General features: G+C 40.0%; 1 long non-coding RNA gene across 1 annotated transcript in view; it reads left to right on the top strand.

Annotated features, from left to right (window-relative positions):
• The first annotated feature begins 2486 nt into the window (after nucleotides 1-2486).
• Nucleotides 2487-6000, top strand: part of LOC307181275 — a 159126-nt gene continuing 155612 nt past the window's right edge. The window contains exon 1 of the long non-coding RNA XR_013826307.1: nucleotides 2487-3033. This is a non-coding gene — a long non-coding RNA (uncharacterized lncRNA). The remainder of the gene's footprint in view (nucleotides 3034-6000) is intronic.

Raw genomic sequence — 6000 nt, 5'->3', positions numbered from 1 at the left:
TCAGCATTTATAGTTTGCAGCATTTTTGCTAATGGCCAATCTGACTGTTGTGACCTGATAGGTTTTTGTAATTTGGGTTTGCATGACTTTAAAAATTCCTAAAATTCATCATTTTCCACGCCTTTTTCCTTTCTGTTAAAAATCAAGTGTGAGTACAATCTATCTCTTGAAGCTGTTTTCTTGGAAGGTTGCCCTCTTTTGAATTTTTGGTGGATATTCGACCCCAGGATTTTTTTGGAGGGCAGATGTCATTACAGAACTGCAAGTTTGGTGAATATTTAGTGACCATTAGCACTGGGTTTAAAGCTGCTGTTGTGGGAAACGGCCACAAGGAGGCAGCATTTGTCCTTTCCCAAATCTGGGTACTAGGGCAGCAGAGCCTTTCTGGAAGTCGTGGTCCTAGGTTTTAAGTTAGAATGGAATGTGCCAGGAGGAACGCCCATAAGTTTATGTCTCATTACATCTTGGTTTTTAAAATTTATTTAATCGGGGTAATGATTAGATATTGTTTGTCCAGATGTACACAATCTAGTTCATTTGTACAATATATATGTCTATTCATGTTCAGATCCTCTTCCCATGTAAAATATTACAGTGTTCCATAGACCTCCCTTGCTATATGGTCCGTCTTTTTGATATATGTTTATTATATGTATTTGTATACGTATGGTAACGTTAATCTTAATTTATCCATTCTGCCCACCTTTCCTTTTAGATAAGCATACTTAATTTCTAAGTCTGTGAGTGTCTTTCTCTGTGGAAATATGTTCATTTGTGTTAGTTATTAGATAACGCCTATAAGTGATATCATAGGATATAGGTCTTTTGCTTTCTGACTTACCTCATATTCTGTGATTATCTCCAAGCTCATCTATGGCACCTCAAATAGCAGTGTTTCATTGTTTTCCATGGCTAATATTCTATTGTGAACGTGGACCACTTCTTCTTCATCCATACATCTGTTGATGGACATTTTGGTGGCTTCACTGTCTTGGCTATTGTGAATAAGGCTGCAGTGCAGCTTTTGCAGCCCGCGTCTTCTCGATTCTGGTCTTCTCAGGTGAGAGGCCCAGTGGTGTGACTGCTGCATCGAATGGTACCTCAACTTTTACTTTTAATCGTAGCTCCTTTCTGTTCTCATTATTGGCTCTTACCACGTTACATCTCACCAGCAGCTAGAGGGTACACAGTTCTCTAAAACCCCTTCAGAATTTATTGTTTGTAGACCTTTTGCTGATGGTCAGTCGACTGGTGTGAGTTGAAACCTTTTTGTACATTAGATTTGCATGAGTCTAATAATTCCTGAGGTTGAGCTTTCACCCATTTTCCTTTTTTTAAACAAGAGAGTGAGTCAAACTTACCTCTTCATACTATCGTCTTGAAAAATTTGCCAGTTTTGAATTTTATTGTCCATTCCCTACCTCAGCACAGTTGTTTAGGGCAGGTGTCCTTTGCAGCCCTGAGTCCTTGTGAATGTTAAGAGAACATTAGCTGTGGGCTTAATGCCGCTCTTGCGGAAAACGGCCACAAGGCAGCAGAATTTCTACATTTCCAACTCTGGGTTTTTGGGCAGCAGAGCCTTCCTGGAAATCGTGTTAGTAGGCTGCAAATTAGAGTGGAATGTGCCAGAGCACATCCCCAAGAGCTTATATCTCCTTACTTCTTGTTTGTTTTATAAATTTAATTTTTATTAATTATCAGAGCAAACTTGATAAAAATATTTTGTTTCTCCTAGGTGTACAGAATCTCGTTCATTATATCAATGTATCTGTCATTTATCTTTGCATTCTTTACCATGTAGGTTATTACAGAGTGTTGCCTAGACCTCTCTTGGTATTCCATAGGTATTTTGTGATTATATATTTCATATGTATTAGTACATGTCTGTTAACCCTCATATCCTAATTCACACATTCCTTACACTTTTCCATTGGTTAAACATAATTTTTTTTCTTAATCCATGCTTTTCCTTCTCTTGGAAATAAGTTCATGAGTATCAACTTTTAGGTAACACCTAGAAGTGATGTCATAGGATATCTGTCTTTCACTTTCTTTCTTTAATTTGAGTGATTATCTCTAGGTCCTTATATGGTGGTGCAAACGGCACTGTTTCATTGTTTTCCATGGCTTATATTCCATTGTTTACATGGACCACTTCCTCTTTGTGCATTTTTCTGTTGATGGACATTTTGGTTTCTTCCAAGTCTTGGCTATGTTAAATATTCCTGCAGTGCAGGATTGCCAGTCTGTGTCTTTTCCATTCTGCTCTGCTCAGGTGATAGGCACATCAAAGGACCTACCAGATCACATGGTAGCTCAATTTTTACCCTTAAACGCACCTCCATTATGTTCTCACTACTGGCTGTTACCAGTTTACATCCCCCCCAGCAGCTGGAGGGTACACAGTTCTCTGAAACCCCTTCAGCATTTATTCTTTGTAGACTTTTTGCTGAAGAACATTCTGACGGCTGTGAGGTGAACATTTCTGTAATTGGATTTGCATGGCTTTATTCATTGCTGATGTTGCGCATTTTTCAATTCCCTTTTATTTTAAAGAGAAAAAAAAGAAAAGACAAAATGTGCGTAAAATATGCCTCTTGACATTGTCTTCTTGAAATGTTGACGTCTTTTGAATTTTCTGGTCGATTACGACCCCAGGACATTTTTGAGGCCCGGTGTCCTTTACAGTGCTGCACATATTTTGAATATTAAGTGACCATTACCTCTTGGTTTAAAGCTGCTGTTGTGTGAAACAGTCACAAGGCGGCAGCATTTCTCCTTTACCAAATCTGGTTACCAGGGCAACAGAGCCTTAATGGAAGTCCTGTTCTAGGTTGAAAATTAGAATGGGATGTGCCAGGAAAAATTCCTTTCAGTTTATGTCTCATTATTTCTTGTTCATATTTTTAATTTAATTTTTATTTTTTATCGCAGCAAATTTGATTACAATGTTTTTTTTTTGTTCTAGGTGTGCAAGATGTGGTTCTTTCACACACATACATATATCTATTCTTCTTCAGAACCTTTTCCCAGGTAGGTTATGACACAATGTTGAGTAGTCTTCTCTTGGTATTCCGTAGGTCTTTGGTGATTATATATTTCACATGTGTTTCTATATCTATGTTAACCCCAATATCGTAATGTATCCAATCCTCACACCTTTCGATTTGGGGAACCATAAGTTTGTTCAATGAATCTGTGATTGCCTTTCTCTGTGGAAATATCTTCATTGTTATCAATTTTCAGGTAACACCTATAAGTGATATACGTTAGGTGTCTTTCGCTTTCTCACTTACTACAAGTTGCATGGTTACCTCTAGACTCATCTATGGTGCTGCAAATGGCATTGTTTCACTTTTTTCCCGAGCTAATATTCCATCTCTACATGTAACAGTTCCTCTTTGTCCACTCATCTGTTGATGGACTTTTGGTTGCTTCCATGTCTTGGCTATTGTAATACTGCTGCAGTGCAGATTTGCCTGCCTGTGTCTTTCCAATTCTGTCTTCTTATGTTATAGGCCCAGGAGTGGGCCTGCTGGATCATATAATAGCTCAATATTTACCTTTTAAAGGCACCTCCACCCTGTTCCCATTAGTGACTCTTACCAGGTTACGTCCCACTTCAAATTAAGGGTATGCATTTCTCCACAACCTCTTCAGCATTGATCGTTTGTAGTTTCTTTCCTGATGGTTATTCTGAATGGTGTGAGCTGATACCTCTGTGTGGTTGGATTTGCATGTGTCTCATAATCCTTTGAAACTGAGCTTTCAGGCATGTCCTTTTATTTTTCAAACGGTTATTACAGCTTAGTTCTTCAAATGGTTTTCTTGAAATATGTGCCACATTTTGAAATACTTTGGCCTTTACCTCCCGCAAGACATGATGAAGGCAGGTTTCCTTTACAGCCCTGCAGGACTTGTTCATATGAAGTGACAATTAGCATAGGTTTTAAAGCTGTTTTTTCAGGTAATGGCCAGAGGGTGGAGCATTTCATAATTCTATGAAACGTAACTGAACACACAATATATATTTTTTCTTTTAAATTTCCATTGTTACTTTTTTAAAGTACAATTATAATTGAAGTTCTTTGTAACAAGTGAAATTTAAAAAATTAAAGGAAAAGATAATATTTTACCACTTGCCATCCTTTCCCATTTACTGAAACGACCAGCATAATGTGTAGATTTCTCATTTTATCCAGGTGTTCTATACATCTGGAATATCATGCTTCTCACTGTAGAAAAACAGATTTAGCTCTCACACTTTTTATAGGCTACATAACATTCCATAGAACAGAAGTACCAACTATTTCAGACTTAGCTTTTTGAGGGACACTCAGGTTACTTTCTGTTTTATTTTGTTGTTCTTTTTTTGGGGGGGGGTAGGAGTTTATTATTTATTTATTTATTTTTGTTGTGTTGGGTCTGAGTTTCCGTGTGAGGGCTTTCTCTAGTTGTGGCAAGTGGGGGGCCACTCTTGATCTCGGTGCGCAGGCCTCTCACTATTGCGGCCTCTCTTGTTGCAGAGCACAGGCTCCAGATGCGAGGGCTCACTGGTTGTGGCTTATGGGCCTAGTTGCTCCATGGCATGTGGGATCCTCCCAGACCAGGGCTCGAACCTGTGTCCCCTGCATTAGCAGGCAGATTCTAACCACCGCACCACCAGCGAAGCCCTCTATTTTGTTGTTCTGCTAGTTTGTTTTAACCCAAGAAAATATTTTTTTAAATACAAAAAAACAAAATTAAGCTAAGGGTAAGGATTAGGGTTTAGGGTAAGATTTAGGGTTAGGGTACGGGTTAGGATTATTGTATGGCTTAGAGTATGGTTTAGGGTTATGGTTATGGTACGGGTTAGTGTTAGGGTACAGTTTAGGGTATGGCTATGGTTTAGTGTTAGGGTACGGGTTAAGGTATGGGTTAGTGTTAGGGTATGGGTTAGGATTCAGGTACGGTTTATGTTCAGGGTTATGGTTAGGTTTAGTGTATGGGTTAGTGTTAGGTACGGGTTAGGGTTAGGTTTAGTGTTAAGGAAGGGGTAGAGTTTAGGGTACAGGATAGGGAACAACAAAGGGTTAGGGTTAGGGTACGTGTTAGGGTACAGTTTAGTGTTAGTGTACGGGTTAGGATTAGGGTACGGTTTAGGGTAAGGTTTAGAGTTAGGGTTAGGGGACGGGTATGGTTTGGGGTACAGTTTAGGGTATGACCACGGGTTAGGAGTAGGGTAAGTGTTAGGGTACGGTTTAGTGTTAGTGTACAGGTTAGGATTATGGTACGGGATAGTGTAAGGGTTAGGGTTAGGGAATGGGTACAGATTAGGTTGCAGGTTAGGGTATGACAACGGGTTAAGGTTAGGGTACGTGTTAGTGTATGGGTTAGGATTAGGGTACGGGTTAGGTTATGGGTTAGTGTTAGGGGATGGATTAGGATTAGGATACGGGTTATGGTACGGTTTAGGGAAAGGGTTAGGATACGGGGTAGGGTTAGGATAAAGTTTAGTGTATGGCTATGTGTTACTGTTAGGGTACATGTTAGCGTACGGGTTAGTGTTCGTGTACAGCTTAGGGTAAGGGTTAGGGTTAGGGAACGGGTACGGTCTCAGGTACAGGTTAGGGTATGGTAGCGGGATAGGGATAGTGTACGTGTTAGGATGAGACTTCTTTGTAGTGCAGATTTGAATTTCCCGCTTGCTTGGTGGGCCAAAAAGTGTGTATGCATTTTATCCTGAATATACTCAGGAAAAAACGTATACGCCCTTTTTGGCCAAGTGCATCGCTGCCAAACGATGTGCCAAACAGGAGGTTACAAGCACTGACTCTCCAAGTGGGGAGGTTGTTAGTAAAGCGTCTGGAATGGCGAACCCGAGTACCAGAGGACGAATAATGAGATGCGTTTTAGAAACCTTGCCCGATCACACTGTGGACCATCCTCTGGGTTTCCCACGCATGTTTTAGCTGTAGGAAGAATCCCTTAAACCTGGAGGGTTGGGACCCATGGAATGGG

Source organism: Stenella coeruleoalba, assembly GCF_951394435.1.
Source record: "Stenella coeruleoalba genome assembly, contig: scaffold_104, whole genome shotgun sequence".
Taxonomy (NCBI): domain Eukaryota; kingdom Metazoa; phylum Chordata; class Mammalia; order Artiodactyla; family Delphinidae; genus Stenella; species Stenella coeruleoalba.
Note: the sequence above shows the minus strand (reverse complement) of the source record. Positions and strands in the feature narration are given on the sequence as shown.